An 18,927-nucleotide genomic window follows, 5' to 3' on the forward strand; every position below is an offset into this window, starting at 1 on the left:
GTATAGTTGTAACAAATTTGTGTTATTTATATATTTGTGCAAATATATTTGTAATTCAATTTTTAAAAAAATTATTTATATATTTGTAACAATTATGATTTCACAGAAATTTGAGAATATTCTCTTCATATAATTACTTCTCGTTTTTGCAGAATATTTCTTGTGCCTAAGGCAATAATTTTGTTTTTCTAATTTATTTATTTGTCTAATTTAAAGCTTTGAAATCGGTTTTTAAATAATAATAATTCACAATTCTATTGATAGATGCCAGCACTACTAAAGTTGAAAAATGTTTCTGCGAGGGGAAAGAAACGACAGAAAGCTCTGCTGTCATTGTTTCTTCAATTCACAATTCTACTGATAGATGGCAGCACAACAAAATTGAAAAATGTTTCCGCGAGGGGAAAGAAATGACAGAAAGCTCTGCTGTCATTGTTTCTTCAATTCACAATTCTACTGATAGATGGCAGCACGACAAAATTGAAAAATGTTTCCGCGAGGGGAAAGAAATGACAGAAAGCTCTGATATCATTGTTTCTTCGATGCATGTGACTGACATTCGACGATTTTGACACGAGGGTTTGGGTTGTATTTTTTTAGATTGACCAGACGTCCCGGATTAGGAAGTTCCGAATGTGGTCCCGGATTTTTTGAAATTTGCATTTTAGGGTAAGAAATTCATATTAAAAATGCTGATTAAATTTAATTTAAAAAACATTAGATAAAAAAGAATTATGAAGAATAAAAGTAAAGTAAAAATGAATTCCCTTTTTCAACTTTTGATAACCGAATAAAGTAACCAGACATCACGGATCAACAAATACAGTGACGAATTCTAGCAGCCATTGAAATGGTCTAAGAATTTGATATTCATTGCTTCCTAATTCGATCAGTTTGGGTCGCAAAAGAGTAAAACCTCTTTACTCAGAATATTAATATACCATGAAAATTTTAATAATTATGATTAATAGAATGAGGGGATTGTATAAAAATTTAGATAATCATATTTTTTTAATGAATTATAATATTTTTTTCGATGGAAGTCTATGCTATCTCTAAAGGATTAAAAGTTAGCTGCTGGACTACGAATAGAGTGAGAATTTTGTATACTACATTGAATTATTTTGCTGTGATTGTACGCAAGACAAACGTAAATAAATAGAAAAAAATGAGAGGTCTTGAAAGACTGTTAACCCGTCAAAAATAGGAAAATAAAGCTTGGGAATATTCAAGATTTTAATTTATCGTTTTTTTTTTATTTTTGATTAATGATTAGAAATAAATTTAAGTAAATATTTTCGGTCCATTTCTGAAACTTCATCCGTTATTTAATGGATGAGGAATTAAATGATTAAAAATTGCCACGGGTCGCGTAACCGAACATTTGTCATTATTCAATGAAGTGCTTCTATTTTTTTAAACTACACTTTTATAAACTCCTGGTAAATAAATACCTTCAATCTAATCATGCAGTTCTAAACAACGGAAATGATAAATAAAATGAAATTGATGAAAACAAAATATTATTTACTTGGGGTCACATATCGTCGCACAACATTTGACATACATTTAATTGAATATCAGTTTTGTTAGTGGAAGGATTAGTGATCGATCTCATTTTGTTTATTTCCTTTTCCTTGATGTTATTGAAAAATGTTATTATAAACTCTTTTAATTTCACCTAATGAGTAAAAAACACAAGCTAATAAAAATTTTCTCAGTTCAAAGGGAAAAAAAAAACCCGATTAAAAAGCCAAACGATTATTACACCAAATGACTTCAACTAATGGCTCAGTCGATTTTGTTTGTTTGAGTCAACTTTCAAACTGACCAAGCTATTCTAGATCACATTTTCTTTACGGAACAATTTTTTATGAGAAATTTTTCCTTCTGAACATATTTATAGAAAGTTCTAGCGGAAGATAAATGTTCCTTGTGATAAATGTTCCGCCTTGAGTTTTCTTTATTTTTATGTAACAGAAAAAATGAGAAGGGGGCGGATCTAAAAAGTAAAATATTTTGGCCGGTATTAGAATCGCATTATTAAGCCTTAAAATACAACATGTCAAAGTTCACTTCTTTTTCTCTTATCAAAACCAGATTTTCGATTAATTTCCATTGGACTTTAAAATAATATAATTGTTATATTAATGCTGTGTGTGTGTGTGTGTGTGTGTGTGTGTGTGTGTGTGTGTGTGTGTGTGTGTGTGTGTGTGTGTGTGTGTGTGTGTGTGTGTGTGTGTGTGTGTGTGTGTATGTGTGTGTCTAAACATATTTTAGAAAATGCATGGCCGAATAGAGAAAATATGAAATTTTTAACTTCGATTTATTTCATCACGAGAGACATATTATATACAAGAAAGAAGCGATAAGTCAGTCTACATCAAGATAAAAGAGCAGAAGAGCAAAATTTTTCCTTTCACTGGTTTTACTATGAGATTTTGATAGGGATCTCTTTGATATGTGTAGATTTAGGATAGGGAAATTTAGGTATCTTTAAACGAATGTTGAAAGAATTTTTACCCCTTCGTTCAGAGAATGGGAACCTGCTGGAACTAGGTGTTTTATAGATCGTGTGTTTAACTAATTGAATTTAAAAAAATGGGAATTGGATCAGGAAATAAGAGAACATTTTAGAATCAAGTTAATATGGGCTAAATTAATTAAGGAAATTAATTAGGATTCAAATTAGATTATATATATATATATATATATATATATGAAAAGGAAAATAGATACCTCGATATCTATAGAGTATTTCTTATTACGTAATTTTGACAACCATGGGAATTTTATTTCTCATACTGGGTTGAGTAATGATTCAAAAACTTTTTTTCTTTCCATTTTAAAATTACAAACAAAAATAAAATCAATTGGCAAAGGGCAAAAAATCAACATGATTTTTTATTTTATTTTTTCTAGTTGGAAAAAGAATTGTTTTTCTCCTATTAGTTAAAGCTTGTGAAAAGTCAGTTGTGCAATTAACGGCAATAATTTTGCGAAAGAAAATCTAATCAGTTTTTTAGAATTTTATTTTAAAATCGTGCCAGTGTCAAATTTCAATTTTTTTTTTTTTTTTTTTTTTTTTTGCCTTCTGTTTCTTTATCAGTAAACTTTGAGAAAAGTGTCAAATTTAATTATATCGATTTTCTAGAATGTAAACTCTGTCACTGTATTAAATTACATCAATATTGTCTTGTTTTGGAACTTCCAGAAAAGCTTTATGAGAACTGCTTTTTTTTATCTGTAATAAAATAGATGAGTGTTTCCCTGTTTCACGGAGAAAAACAATTCAATTACAAATCTTCAACAGAACAAATGAAAATGTCAAGATGTCTAGACAAGAAATAAAATTATAATCAATATTTAGTTCAAATGCATCGGATTTTAGAAAATTTTAAGAAGAAATAAAATTGCAAACAACGTCTAAAGATGGAATTAGAAATAATTGAAAATTACATTTTCTGTACGCATGACATAAATGTCTTAAAATTTTCCCTTTTTTACAACAACATTGCCCGACAGTAGTCTAGGTTCAAGACATCATATGCTTTGATCAGGGGTAAAAGATTATGGGTTCTATAATTTAATTACACTCTTGAAAAGAATTATTCAAGGGAAGCTAATCTAGTGTGAGCTTTAGCAAGTAATGAACTTTTAATGTCGGGCAAGCTGCTTTAACTTCCAAGCGAATTTAAAACTTGGCCCAGCTTCCTCTGAAAGTCCTTCAGAAAGGCAGCCAATTCCCACATAAAGGTGTTCAAAAACCAACAAGTATTTTTTTCTTCACTTATGCATTTCATGTGCCTTTTATTGTCAAAATTAGTCATTGAAAAAGCATTGAAGGTGCTACCGATATATTGCAACCGTATATAGCGCTACAAAAATTACTGTTTTTATAATTCATTTAAAGAAAAACTTTATCTCGTTTTAATGCTTATTGACTTTAACTGATTGTATCCACCGGCAGGCTCCTCCGATAAGGAGAGGGAAGTTTCCAATTCATTGGTTGCTTCTCTCTTTTCTGGTGGGCATATGAATGGTGGGTCGCGTTATTTCTACTCCAATGACGGGATAGGCCTCTAGATGGAGGGATTGTACTGCGACTAATAATAGCCATTAGAACTTAGTTTTAGTTCTCACTACTGTTCTGTCATGACGACAGTCTTTCAGATTGCACTGGTTGCTTATGTAAGGCGAGGTTAACTCAGAAATGGTTGCACTGATTGGATCCCACCAAGTGTCATCTCTGAAAAGCCACCGTATAAGTAAACAAGTTACTACTTTCTTGGATAGCAATGGCGATGACTTTCTTGGCCAGTTGCGATTAATAATAATACTTCTGTACGATGGAACGATTCATATGCTACTCGTCATAAGACAATTTTGTTTTATCCACAAAGCTCAAAATAATGCTATTCGTGGCTCCAATCGGGGGAAGGACACCTCAGAAATGAGGATGAGAATTTTCCTGTATGATAGTTGGTTCTCGCTACCTGGATGGGTACAGAAATAGTGGGATCGACTACTTCCTATTGATGGCAGGACACACTTCCAACGGGAAGGGTTATACCGTGGCCGGTGATGATTCTTACGACCCAACCATGATTCCCACCTGTGTTGCTGTCGCGGTGGTTAGGACATTTCCGTGTGCTTTCGTGCGGGTCGGAGAAGTCAGTTAAGACAATACTATTCGCGAGGAATGAGCAATTCAGTTCGGCTGGGTGCTACGTCACGACGGGAATAATTCTTTATGGTTACAATGATTGGCTACTGAGCTCTCTGTATATTTGCGATATTTCAAAGCTACGATCGATGCACAAATGACCCTTTGGCCGACAGAAGATATCACTCAATCGGTCTGTTCATTCCGGGGGCTACGATTATTTTCAAGATTGAGCTAGTTCTTTATGGTTCTTATGTTTGGAAATTCTGTATTTATGTCCTTTCATAACTTCTGTTCATTTCTAAATATGTGCTATCTCTTATACTTTTTACCATAACATTCGAAGCATTCTTTCCGCAAGGTCTCATTGCTTTGAATTAATCACTTCACTTGACATCTAAATTCATAGAGAGAATTATATGACGTTATCTATACGATAACTGTAACTGACAACTGTATCTACTGAGTATTATCACACTATACTTGTCTTTACTACTTTTCTTTAGGCTGTGTATAAACCTCAAAATGAAGATGAGAAGCTTCCGGCATGATAGTTGGTTCTCGCCACCCTGGAGGGTACACGAAAAGGTGTTGGCCTGGCTACTCCCATCGATGACGGGACGTACTTCCTTTGGGAAGGGTTGTACTGTGGCCGGTGATGGCTCTTAGGACTCAACCACAGTTCCCGCCAGTGTTGCTGTAGCGGCGGTCCGGTTATTCAGTTTTTTATCCGTGTACCTTCGAGGCGGGTCGGAGAGTCAGTGATATGACTTAGGCTATGTATAATGCTATGGCTGCTTATCTAATCTCATTTATCTAAATCATTTCATTTTTAAATAATACATAAGCATACATGTAAAATTACACACTGACAAATAGTGAATTTCCTGATGGATTTGGTTCACAATTTCATAAAGATGCAAGATTGCAAAACCTATGCATCATTTCAATAGCCACTTTTTTTTTTTTTTTAGTTACTGAGTTTATATGCATGAGAAAATGCATATTAACAAACGGTGAATAATTTTGTGACTTTGATTCAGAAATTGAAATGGATCTGCACTTTAAATGCGAAATCTGTATCACAAATTTTATTTATCTAGCTCTTCATGTTTTGTAATTTTTAAGTTCATTTACTCTGAGAGGACATACAAACTTCCTGCAAATGGATTTCGTTCAAAATTTGATAAAAATTGACAAATTTAGTTTTAAAGTCACATAATAAATTTCTTCCTTCTAGCTTAAAGTGTTTTTGAGTTATCGTGTGAGCAGACAGACAGACATTATTTCCAAAGTGTATTTTTCGAAAGCAGAAAGCTTCGAGATTCGTCAAAATTCGTTCGATTTTTTGAACAATTACAATTCTTTTTCTTTATAATTTTCATATACGAGAAGGTGAAAAACGTTTTAAAAATGCAAATAATTCCTAAACAATTAAAAAGGAGAAAGCGCTTAATGTAATTTTATCGCTTAATTATCAGAAGAATTTTATACCATTACAACATAAACTTTATAACCTCAAAAATCTTCTTTTTTAAAATTATTTTTAAAGACCGAAAAAATAGTTTTGACCACAATATGGAAATTTTTTTCTATTTCGCATCTCTGTTCAAAGAGTAAAGTTCCCAAAAGCGAGACATGTCTGTTCAACATCCGATCTCAATACGGCAACATGAATGAGAACATCAACTGTTAAATAGGCCAGGAAGTCTACCGTAAGTAATCGGTTTTTAAATATCAAAGCATAATGGGAACTATTTTGGTCTTTGATATTATCTAAATCTGCAGAATGTAATCGATTGTATCAACTTAAAGGGTAAATGAAACTAAAGGAAAAGTACTTGAATATTTTTAAATATTCAAATACATTTCTTTTACTATTACAATCTGCAAGACAGTGACTGACTATCAAGCAAATTAAAAACTAATTTGTTTCCAATATGATAGGTAAATGGATTGTTCCCGATAAAATAGTAATTGGGCAATTAATACTCAATTTACCGGCATTTCATCTTTGGAACTGCCATTGAAAAACTCTCATTTGGCCACTTGCAGTAGGTTTAGTGTTAAAGATGTTTTATGTAGACTACACATTCCACTTCTGTTTACATTTTAGTTTTTCCAGGTTTAAAATCAAACTTATTTGTCGTTTCAGGTAATAAGCATATTTAAAAAGTGGAATTGTGTTTTATATCTCTTTACAGAATTGTAAATGGATAAGAGAATGCAATTGAAAAATTAGCACAAGCGGAACATAGCAGAAATTATTCTAAAAAATTCAATATTTCATTTAAAATTGTGAAAATGAACTATGTCAAATTCATTAATAATTTTAATTATGTAAATCATTTAGTAAATATTTTAACAAAGTAACAAAAGTTACAAAATTAACACCATAAGTGTTTAATAAAAAAATGTGTAACCAAATAGTAAATTCTGCATAAAAACAATATAGACTACGAATACATCCCTCTCTTCTTTTAACACATTAAAGCTACAGCTACAAGGTTTTGAAATGTATAAAGTAATTGATATAGTTCAATTGAATTAACGTCCAATTTTGAAGCTTCAGTGGGTTATTTCATGGCACTATTGAACAACTAAACAGCACTATTTCTCCAAAGTTTTACTTTTTACCAATATGAAGGCTTTTGAACGACGGACGAAAGGTAGCACTCACTCCCTTGGCATTCAGTCTTGAACCCGCAGGTCTCAAAACCGAAACTCATCTACCAGGGCACGGCAGCCTTTGTGCCAGGAAAAGCACATAAAAATATATATACGATTGTTTTACCCATCCGATGGGAGATTTAATTCAACGAAATGTTTTAAAATTACATGGTTTTCTTTACAGTTCATTTTTACTAATTAAAAATGAAAATTTTTGTGGAATATGCAATAAAAATATATTTGAAATACAAATTTTATAAGTAAAAAAAGCTTCTAGGAATGCTTTTCATAATAAATTATTCTTTCAAATTAAATTAAAATTGCTTTTTTTATAAAATAGAATTTTGATATTAAGTGAAATTAACTCATTTCAGTAAAAATGGGTCACAGCCACAAATAAATGTATGGACTGGAACAACAACACAATCAACAGCTCGAAGAAGATGAGAAGCATCAAAGAACCATTTTTTCTCTCACTATGCGTATGTTATAATATAGGCACTCATTATCAGATGATTGAAATACACATACACACTGGAAACCAGTCTTAATGGTGTAACCGGTCCTGAAAATGTTTGTCAGTTTGAAGACGGAAACAAATCCTGGTTAATTTTCCCTTTTCAAAATGATACAAAGATCATTCGCCATCATGACTGCAGCTGTAAACATCATCTTCTGCTTCCAACAGCTGGTATTTCCGACTGCTTCTCTGTTTGTTGTTTATGAACTCAAGTTTCGCAATTCATGACATCTTGTTCTCTTTAAACTATGAGTTTATAAATATCTTTTGACTCATTTGTTAACATACGCAGAAATTGCAAAAATATTTAGAATCATGCCTTTATTACAATGTATTGTAACTTCTTTTCCTAATTTTCAGCGTTGTTAGTGTTTAGGTTAGTGGTTTAAAGTTATTATTCACATATTGAAATTATATTGAACGTACTTCTCTGAAAAGGATGGAAAAGATTCATCGTTCAGAAACATATAATTATGAAGTGCAGAAAAAAAAGCCCTCGTGATAAAAAGCATAGAATTATAAAATTAAATACCACACTATCGATTACATGCTAAGTCAAATAATATTGGTAATCGCTGTTGTAAACAGTTAAGTTTAGTTACTCTCTGTAAGTTGAGAAGAGAAAAAACATTACCTAATACTCGTTCTAAAAATGAAAAGACAACACTTTCTTCTCAGAAAAGTCCACATTTTCAATTTTTAAAAGCAGACAGTTTGAATGCTATTTACCAAAAGCTATCTAACCACATCTGAAGGATAGATGGTTAGTGTAATGAAGGGTAGATGTATTTTTCATGAAAAATGCTTTTTTTTTATGCGAAAGTCAATGACAGGAATGCCTTTGATTCCAATAGTAAAAAGCTTATAATGAAAACTTACAATGCAAAACAAGAATTTTCAGGGTATTTGCAAGTTAGTTGCAAGCATTCCATATTACAATAACTTTTCTGGGGAAGAATTAATGAAATAACTATTGTAGCAATTGCAAAGTAATTAGAAGTAGTATGGAAATATACCATAGACGTTGTATTAATATTATTTTAAAAACATAAAAACATTTCCGATTTTTAATTATCAATTTGATGATTCATTTATAAGCATATGAATAAATATATCGTATATATTATCCTTATTTATAAGCATTATCAATTTGTTGCCTTACAGTTTCAAGATGGGAAAAAGATTTGCCTAAGATATAAGAACACTAGTTTAATTTAAAGAATCTTAAGTAAAAGTTTTGGTGGTTTGCAAAATAAAGAAAAAATATCTGGAAAACCAAGCTACGCTCGGCTGTTTTTTTTAAATATAAAATCGTAGGTTTTTTTAAAAGAAAATATTTAGATACGAATCACATACTGATTACATATGAATATTTTTCAGTCTAACCTACATATAAACTGGCCATTTAAATAAAAAAAGCATGAATGCGCTTATTTAATATGTCAGTTTTGCGATGATCCAGAATTCGGGTCTAAGATGGCGCTATATGACATTGTCAGTATAAGAGCAGATAGAAAAAGGTCCTAATATTTAGTTATAAAAAATGGGATTTTTGTGTGTGTGTGTGTGTAAAATCGCGGGATTTTTTCAAGAAAGTCACCTATATAGATAAAATTAAAAAGTAAAAACTTATCTAAATATAAAATTTGATCCAAATCGTTAGAGCCTTTTCCGAGATGCAAGAAATAAATAAATTTTTATATATAAAAAAATATGTATTATGTATAGAATAATTATGTATATTATAATAATTATGTAATTCATATATATATGAATATGTATTATGTATATAAGAATTGCTAGTTTAAAGTTATAAAATTGGTAAATAAGAAAAAATGGGACTTTTTCTTACTACTTAAAACATAATTTTGGAATTAATTCTCTATGTTGAATTGCTGATTCAATTTCAGTCTTTTTTTAATTTATAAATACAAAAATATATATACAAATACAAATAGACACTTGTCAATTAACTATCTCGTCAACCTGATAAACTAATTTTCATATACACACAGGTGCGACTTAAAGTAAGTTTGTCTTTTTTTTCCCTAAATATATAGGAAGTGAGGTGCTCTTAATGTTTTCCAGCTAGCGAGAAGGTTTATCTATTCATTTTCCTTTCAAAAGTCTGTTCTGTTCTGAAAGTGAATGAAAAAGTCTAGACATTCTGTCAATCATACGTCTGGTTAGCTTAATTACAATAACTATAAATAAACTAATACACAATACAATTTACTTCTCATACTTCAGAGAACACCAAAGAAAATTTAGAACACAAAAACATCTTTATATTACTTTTATATGAATAGGACTCATTTAATAACGGACAATAGTTGAAAAGATTTTAAATATATTACAGAAAATTTAATAGCTACTTACATTGTCATTACAAGTAAATAATATGTTGCGGATAAGGAAACATCTGTCTGTAAGCGTCCAAATTGAAATTTCACTTTCAAATTGGATCAAAATGAATTTCAAATCAAACACACTTTCAAATTTCACTTTTCATTTATTTCTGAAGAAAATCAGAAATCTTCAAAAATTATTCTTACTGCAAGAAATCAAAAGATTCCGGGAAATAAAATAAGAAAATTCACAAAAATTTGTACTAAACATTAATTAAAATTATAAAAATACATTAAATAGAGCAAGATTTAAGATTAATCCAGGATTTCTTTAAAGTTTTCTGTGCGTTATTTTTTTCATTGAAAATTGCATTCCCTTATTTTCATGACAAATATTTTGTAGCTACCATAAAATAAAAAAAAATAATTTAAATTGAAGCATTCATTAATATTAAATAAGAACAAATTCAATTCAAAATTGTTATTGCAATACATTTTATTGAAAGTATATAACTTAATATATAAATATATACGAAAATAAAGAAAAAAGCCCCTACTAAAGCTTTCGAGATTTGACATCATTCTGCGAGATTCCACATAGGATCCTAATACACAATCTACAAGATGCCCAAAACTAAAGTGACTATAAGTCCCGGATTAACCAGGACATTCCTGAACCTTATATGTTTATCTGAGATTGCAGTTGAGAAGTATTCTGAACTTATTCCAAAGTTTAATTAAATAGTCTGAATTGTCTCGGATTTCACTAATAAGTTAACAGTTCCTGTTTTAAAAAGATGAAATAAGTGTTTTTTTTTTAATTTATAAAGCCTCGAATAAAAGCAATTCAAAGTCATGCATTATCCAGGACACTCCTGCGTCTAAATGCGTCAAAGTTCTGAAATTTTTTACAGAACTGCATTTGCATGAAAAATTCAGCAGAACAGAAAAATAAAAAAAAATAAAAAAAAAAAAATTTATATTTTTGAAAGCTAAAAAAGTAGCAACCATTGAAAATGTACTACGCTAAATTTAGTTCTATTTTACACACGTGGATGACTCAATCGTTTTTAAATTATGCAATAGCAAAGATGATGATGTCATCTGTGTTCCCTTTTTCAACAGTATTATTATTTGCCAAATTTAATTTTATAGCTCTATGTTTATAAAAGTGAAACTGACGCTTTCATTAATCACTGGTTAAATTAGTTTCATTAAAATTTAGCTCTATACAACATATAGACATTGTCAAATTGAAAATGTCAGAATCATTTAACAGCAAGATTCATACTAAGGAATTCTGAATTATGCTAATGAAAGAAAAGCAGAAAATTATTAATAATGATATAATGTTTGGTGAACTCTCTTTTAATAGTGCACTAAAAAGTAAAAAAATGACTTTTACGGCTTTAATCATCCTAATAACTCTTTTTATCAAAATATTTGGGTCAAAACAAAAACCGTAAAAGCATGAGGCGTCGAAAAAGATACGAAGGTAAATAAATTTTTCAACTGCGTTTGTATTAGCTTACTTAGTAGAAAATAATTATTTAAATAAAAAAAAATCTTGGGGTAAAAACAAAATGTGTTAGCACTGAAAACTATACTATGAAGAAATAAAGTCTAAATCAATATCATATGAAAGATAATTCTTAACTATTCTTTAAAAGTTAAAATCTATGATAAATGTTTTGAAATTTAAATTTACTGAAAATATTTCTATAGCACCTCTGTCTTTACGGTTTGGCTTTTTTATTTTTATCTTCAGATTTTTTTATTCGACAATTATTTCCTAATTTTTAAAAATATATATATTTTCTATTTTTTAACATACCGATAAAAAAAACGTTTCAGTTTTTCATGTTATTAATACGTATTTTTCAAGTGTAAGTAGATGAAAAAGGAAAGTGATAACCCGCATTCCGATCTATTTTCTTCACTATCACTTTCAATTTGAAATTTCGCCGATAAAGGAAAAAGATTCATTAACAACAAAGGAGTGCCTTGGGTGAAGAACGATCTGGTTTCTGCAAAAGCAGGATGTTGAGAAAATTGCGTTAAGTAATAGCTTGAAATATCAGCCAATATCAATCATCCATTACCTTCAATACTAACTCTGAAATTGACCTAAATACCGTTATGGTAAAAATAAAAATCCACATTTGGTGCCTATATAAAAAAAGGGACTTTCCTTGTTGATACATGAACAAGGAAACAAAGAACTGTTTTATTTTTATTTTTATTTTTATTTTATTTATTTATTTTTTGTATGTGTGTGTGCTCTGTGCTATTCAACGAAGATATTTTATACAATTCAAATCGAAATGATTGAAAAAAACAGAGCTACGAATAATCAAATAAAGCGTTCCAAAATCCCAAACGTTCTGTGAAAAAAATCATTTTAGTGAACAATAAGTGATTTATCAAATGAATAAATGGCTGATTTCCGCATCCCACCAAAGAAGAACGCTTGATGGCCCAGTTAAAATCTGCGCCATATGCTCGATCACACATTGTTTCCAAGCAGGTGTTTTGTAGTAAAATAAACATGATGACTCAAATTTTCTACAATTGAAGCAAAAACTGGTAATATTTATATAAGTAATTCTCTTATGCTGCTCCCAAAAAACGCATCATTTAGTTATAAGATTTGGCAACACCTACAAGCATGACCACGTAGTTTTTATTTCGAAATATAAATACAGGCGACGTGTTGTTTAAACGTTATTTTGTCTGTTTACCTTTTATTTAAATATGAATCTCAACCTTACTGTAGAGTATTATCAAAACTATGAAGTAAAACGAATTTAAAGGGCAAATGAATCAACTGAAAAAAAAGCTTTAAAGGGTTTCTAGAAGAAGGGATATATTATTTCAAGAGACTCAGTATACTTGTATAAATATGAATGATAAGAACGCTGATTCTGAAGAGGAAGTGTTAAAGTTTCATTAGTTCTTAAATGCTTATAAAAATATAAAAAAGTCCTTTTGTAATATCAAAATTCTCCATTCAGATCTGATTTGAATTAATTCTTTATAGCTAAATGGATTACGCTTAAAAATAATTTTCTTTTACACAGTGTCCTCATTGTAGCGGGCGAAACGAGTAGGGTTACCGTAACAAACCTGGAAGGCGATCCTTCCAGGTAGTAGGCGATCGTTAACAAATAAGGGATTGAGCCCCTAGTTTTATTTATTAGATTAATGCCAAGTTTCGCAGTTGTACTGGTATTGATAGAGATGAATAATGGTCAGTTGAGGAGAAAGTATAAACTAATTTTACAGTGTCTCTTAATAATAATCATTTATTAATTTATTTATTTGAACATATGAAAAATGTGTTTCTAGCCTCAATCTGGGAAAATTATTAAGCAAAGAGTAAGGGAAAATATGACTTCGATGGTCAATGCGCCCCGGAATACCTAGGTAGTACCTAAAGTAAACAGCTTTCTTGTATGAAGGTAAGTTGTCTTCCTGGCTGTTATTCATGAGAAATTTGGTACACTTTTGTACTTTACTTGGATAAAAACCAAAATCCTGCGTTGCTGAGGATTTCAGCCAACGAAAGTTGCGAGCAATCTGACCGCAACGTGCTCTGACGATTCGTTACTAAATTACGAGTGGGGCCACCAATTTTGAAATCATAACAGTTAAGAAAGCGGTTATACATTATAGCCCATTGCATCTTCCGCAAAGCTTCTCCTACTTCCATGCTACGCTTAAATCCATTAATCCGAAGGAGGGCATATGAAAGATAATAAAAATATTTAAAAATTAGGTACAATTAAAAATATCCATTTTCTGATGATCAGAATAAACAAATCTCTCTGCATCCCACTGTTTGAGAGGTGAGCCAACTTTTTTTAGTTCTGAGTATTTATTTCATTTGTCACACGCTAAAAAATTGTCACTAAATCCTCTGATTTGTAGTGTTATCTTAATCTTTAAGAAATCAATTTCTTTTAAAAGAAATTCTTGAAAGTGATATCTCAAAAATTAAGCATATGTGACAGCATTTTAATAAATGAAGAATGTCATAAAAACGAACTCAAGCCGCATTTTACAAATTCCTGACAAAGTTTTCTTCCCTGCTAAACAAAAAGGAAGGGCGTGGCGGATATGAAAACGCAGCTTCCTACAAATGTTGTTATTTGTAATGAGAAACGCCTTCCTCTGATAGCTGCTGGCTAAGACCGGAAGTTATAAATCTTAATTTCAACCATGATTGTTTCAAATGTTCTTCAGCATCTTACATACATAAATATGTAAGCATTCTTACATATATATGTATACACTTTTATTCAAAGATAGTCCAAAACTGAAAATTATATATGTTTTATTTAATTTTTTCCAGTTTCTTCAATTAGGGATCTTCTATTTTTTTTTTCAATCATTTTATAACAATTATTCCCTTGAACTTTGATTCATAAGATTTATCCCATACGCAAATTGGTTTTAAACTGAAATTTGATCAAAATGATTTTAATTTCATTTATTGACTTGAAATATTATTGGAGTCTGTCTCTTTAAAAAAATATTTGCTGGGAATGTAATTAATTTATTTATTTGTCATTTTTCAAGGAGCATTTGCATGCTTTCTTGTTTTGTATATTGATTCTGGGAATGCTGCTTTTCTGAATAGTGTTCTATGTGCTTTTGCGATTTCCATCAGATTCTGCAATTGAAATTCCACGTTTTTATCAGTATTTAGGTAAGCCATATTCGCTACACACTACGTAATTTTATTTCGAAAAGGAATGCAAAAGTTCTATTAATTTTATAATTCTAGAAGTTTCACACTGAGTTAGAGATCGCTTTGTAACCATTTGCTTGTTTCATCTCTATATATTGTTGCTATTTTATAATCATTCCTTCGTCTTCTCACTAGCATATTTTTTATTTTCTAAAATGTTTAACTGATTTTTTTCTCATAAATTAAACTAAGTATTCAATGAGATTCTTTGATATCTTAATTACAATTTATATAATTTTTCGCATTCAAGATGATTCCAAAATAACTGGAATAAATTTAAAAGAATATAAAAAGAACAGAAATAAGTAGATTTTGTAATAAAACAGTTAGGCAGAAATAATGCATCTATGTGTTAGCAGGAACTATCATAAATTAAATTTCGATGTTCCTCTGGTACTGTCATTCCCAGAACGGATTTTGCTACTATGCATTGTTATATGATCAAGGAGACATATACGGAGCATGCAATATACCTTGTAAAAATTTGTCCTACGTATATGACCGTTGAACCTATATATTAGAATGTCCTATTCTACACAGTCCAATCATATTAATGTGACCACCGCCTACTTTTGACGCCAACGTTAGATAACCAATCGTAGAAGGACATGTGTTATCTTCAAATTTGGTGGATAAATAAAGTATCTTGTAGGCATTCGGAAAACATTTCAGTTCTTGCAGTCATGCAGAAACTGGGCGATTTATTCGACGTCCAAAAGGGCATGATCATTGGCTTTCGGGTCAAGGGTGGAAGTAATTCCGAGATGGCTAAATTTATAAACTGTTCGCGGGCTGCCGTGGTAAGAGAATACCATGCATGGCAAAATGGTACTATCCAAAATCATAGACGTTGCAATTGTGGTGTATCATGGACCATAGATGGCAGAGGTGAACGACGGCTGCAGAGATGCGTTCGGGCGAATAGACGTGCAACCGTTGAAACACTGACCAAGAACCGACTGACCTGATGAATCAGGGGATTACCAACAATGTCTCCACAACGACGTTTCAGGGAACGTTACTGCGTATGGACCTACGCAGCATACGCAGAAGGCGCTTGGTTAATGCCGCTATGCTGAATGCTGTTCAACGGCTACGAAAACTGGAATTTGTCACTCCATTACCGCAACTGGACTTCCACTGAGTGGAGACAGGGGGCTTTTTCTGACGAATCACGTTTCATGCTTCATCGTACAGATGGACACTGGCGTATCACGCAGCTGGCCAAGGCACTGGAGTTGGCATGGCTCAACATCCATTTCGGCGTGAAACGTCTGAAAGCAAACACCCTGTAACAATTGCCGGAAGGGTCGAAGTTGGAGGAGGGAGCATTATGGTCTGGGGTGTGTTTTCGTGGAATTCTCTTGGTGAACTCATCATTGTGGAAGGCACGATGGATCAACACAAGTATGCCTCTATCTTTGCTGACCATGTTCACCCCTACATGTGAATCGTTTTTCCTCAGGATGAGGGCATCTACCAGCAGGACAATGCATCGTATCATAAAGCTAGCAGTGTACTTGCATGGTTCGAAGAGCACCAGGATGAGTTTACAGTACTCCCTTGGCGAGCAAATTCCCCGGACTTGAACACAATCGAGAATCTATGGGACCACCTCGATCAGTTTGTTCGCACTATGGATCCTTACCCGCGTAACCTAGCGCAGCTGGCCAAGGCACTGGAGTTGGCAGGGCTCAACATCCCAGTGAACAACTTCAGGAACCTAATTGACTCTCTTTCTGCACTTCTCGTAGCTGTCCGTTCTGCGAAAAGTGGTTATTCTTGATTTTGGCAGGTGGTCGCATTAACGTGACTGGACCATGTACTAAGTAGTAGTCTACTAAGTAAACTCAAAAATAGAGTAATAAGTAGATAATTCTCTGGTAGGCGTGATGTGCCATGCAATATCATGAGAGGAAAGAAATATAACTGAGTTGATATATCCGAGCATAGAAACTTATGTACTAAGTATGTGGCCATTGAACCGACATATTAGAATGTTCGTTCTTAATAAGTAATAGTCTACCAAGTAAACTCAAAAGATAATAAAGTGATAAGTAAATAATTTCCTAGTAGGTATCGTGTACCATGCTTTATCAGAGATGAAAGTCAGCTATGAAATGTAAATAAGTTTTTATATCCTTTGTCTCAACACAAACAGCTTAACCTTGCATTCTCTCAGGTGAAAGCAATAACCACTATCCTTAATTTCATTATAAAATCTATTTATAACGCAACTATCGATCTTCTTCATTTGTCTTTTACTATAATTTACTACATATTTTAGGATCCTCCTTTAAATTTATTCTTTCAATATATCTTCACAAATGGGAAATAAATGTTTATTATTTTCCCAAATATATTCCAGGTGCGATCCAGATGTGAAAGTGGACACTGGAGATCAAAAGACCACGAATGTGCTAGGGAATTCTGAGATATTTCCCGATGTTCCAAATACTAGTTACTGGACATTGAATTCGTTAAACTGATTCTGGTAAAACTCTGACCAGAACTCTAACTGCCAGTCAGCAGTTAGATATCCTATACTTAATCTCTAAATTTAAGAAGCCCTACTAGAAGTGTAAAGCTAATAGTATTGTATGTAAAGTGTAAATAGACATTTATCTTACATTTTTGCAACAAGGTATGCTTAATCAACATTTGCCTCGCTATCTTGGGTTCCCTGCATCTCGTATAATCCGAGAGACTGAAAAGGTTGATTGAATAACAACAAGTCTCTTACTACTGTTTATCTGTGCCTACAAACTGCAAGAAACCTCTTTTGTCTAAAACATTTGAAAGACTAATTTAAAAAATTGAGAAATTGAGCTTGCTATATCAAAATAAAAGGATTTATAGCAGAAACCTTAATTCTTGGGAATGGCAACATTCAATTATAAAGATATTTTAGTATCATATGGCAACACTTTCAGTTGTTTCAAAGGTCATGAAACGGAATAACATAGAGAAATTGAAACAGAAGTGTTATTTCGAATAACCTCAATATCTCTTTATGAGGCTATTCGAAACCTACCGGAACAAAGATGTGGGAGTATTCAATTACTGATCATAATTCGTTCTTTTGTAATTAATATCGGCAAGTCTCTTTTTTTTACTTCACATGATTCAAATTTCTGTTTCAGATCTAGTTTGTTTTAGCTTAAGAGTTTATTTTCATAAGAGTTTATTTTTTTTCTCACTTGTTTTGGTTCATTTTTATTTGTTTCTGGTAATTTTTCAAAGCGAAGCCGTCAAAGAAACATTTCCGGTTTCCCCGCCTTTTTTCTGTTTGTTGGAAAAGAAACTCTTTCTTTTGGAAATTGCTCTTTATATCTTTTATTCATCTAAATATAACTGTGTCTTCTAGATACATATATGTTGAGCTCATTATTGGGAGTAAAAAAAGAGATTGCAAGTTTTGTGCAATACATTCCAGTTTCCACCTTATTCACCTGGCATAGTTTAAAATTTAGTTATTACTCTCCAACATCCCGTATGTTTGCTCCTAACGGGATGCTAATCTGTTTAATGTAATCTGTAAAGTAATCTGCCTAATCTAATGTAATCTGCCCGGATGTAATCTGCCTAACTGTTATGCAACCGACTTTTTCTATTCGGTAAAACCGTAAGTATGAAATAAAAATTTATAATAATGGACAATAATTTTTTATCCTGCGTATAGCTGTAGAGAATAGTTACGAACATGTGATCAACCATAAAATGTCTCTACTATTATTTAGAATTGACACCGCAGCGGCCACAACCCAGCGACCAAGTACAAAAAATGTATTATAGTTTTCTATATGAGTTACCAATTTACCTGAAGAGTTACCAACTTACCAAAAGAATTACCGATGATAATTTAATATTAAAATACTCAGTTTAACGATATTGTAAACCCTGTTTATACGTCTATGCGAACCTAATTAAATGAATTCAATTCATATGAAGTCACAATCTTATGACAAAA

This window comes from Argiope bruennichi, chromosome X1 (assembly GCF_947563725.1).
Source record: "Argiope bruennichi chromosome X1, qqArgBrue1.1, whole genome shotgun sequence".
Classification (NCBI taxonomy): domain Eukaryota; kingdom Metazoa; phylum Arthropoda; class Arachnida; order Araneae; family Araneidae; genus Argiope; species Argiope bruennichi.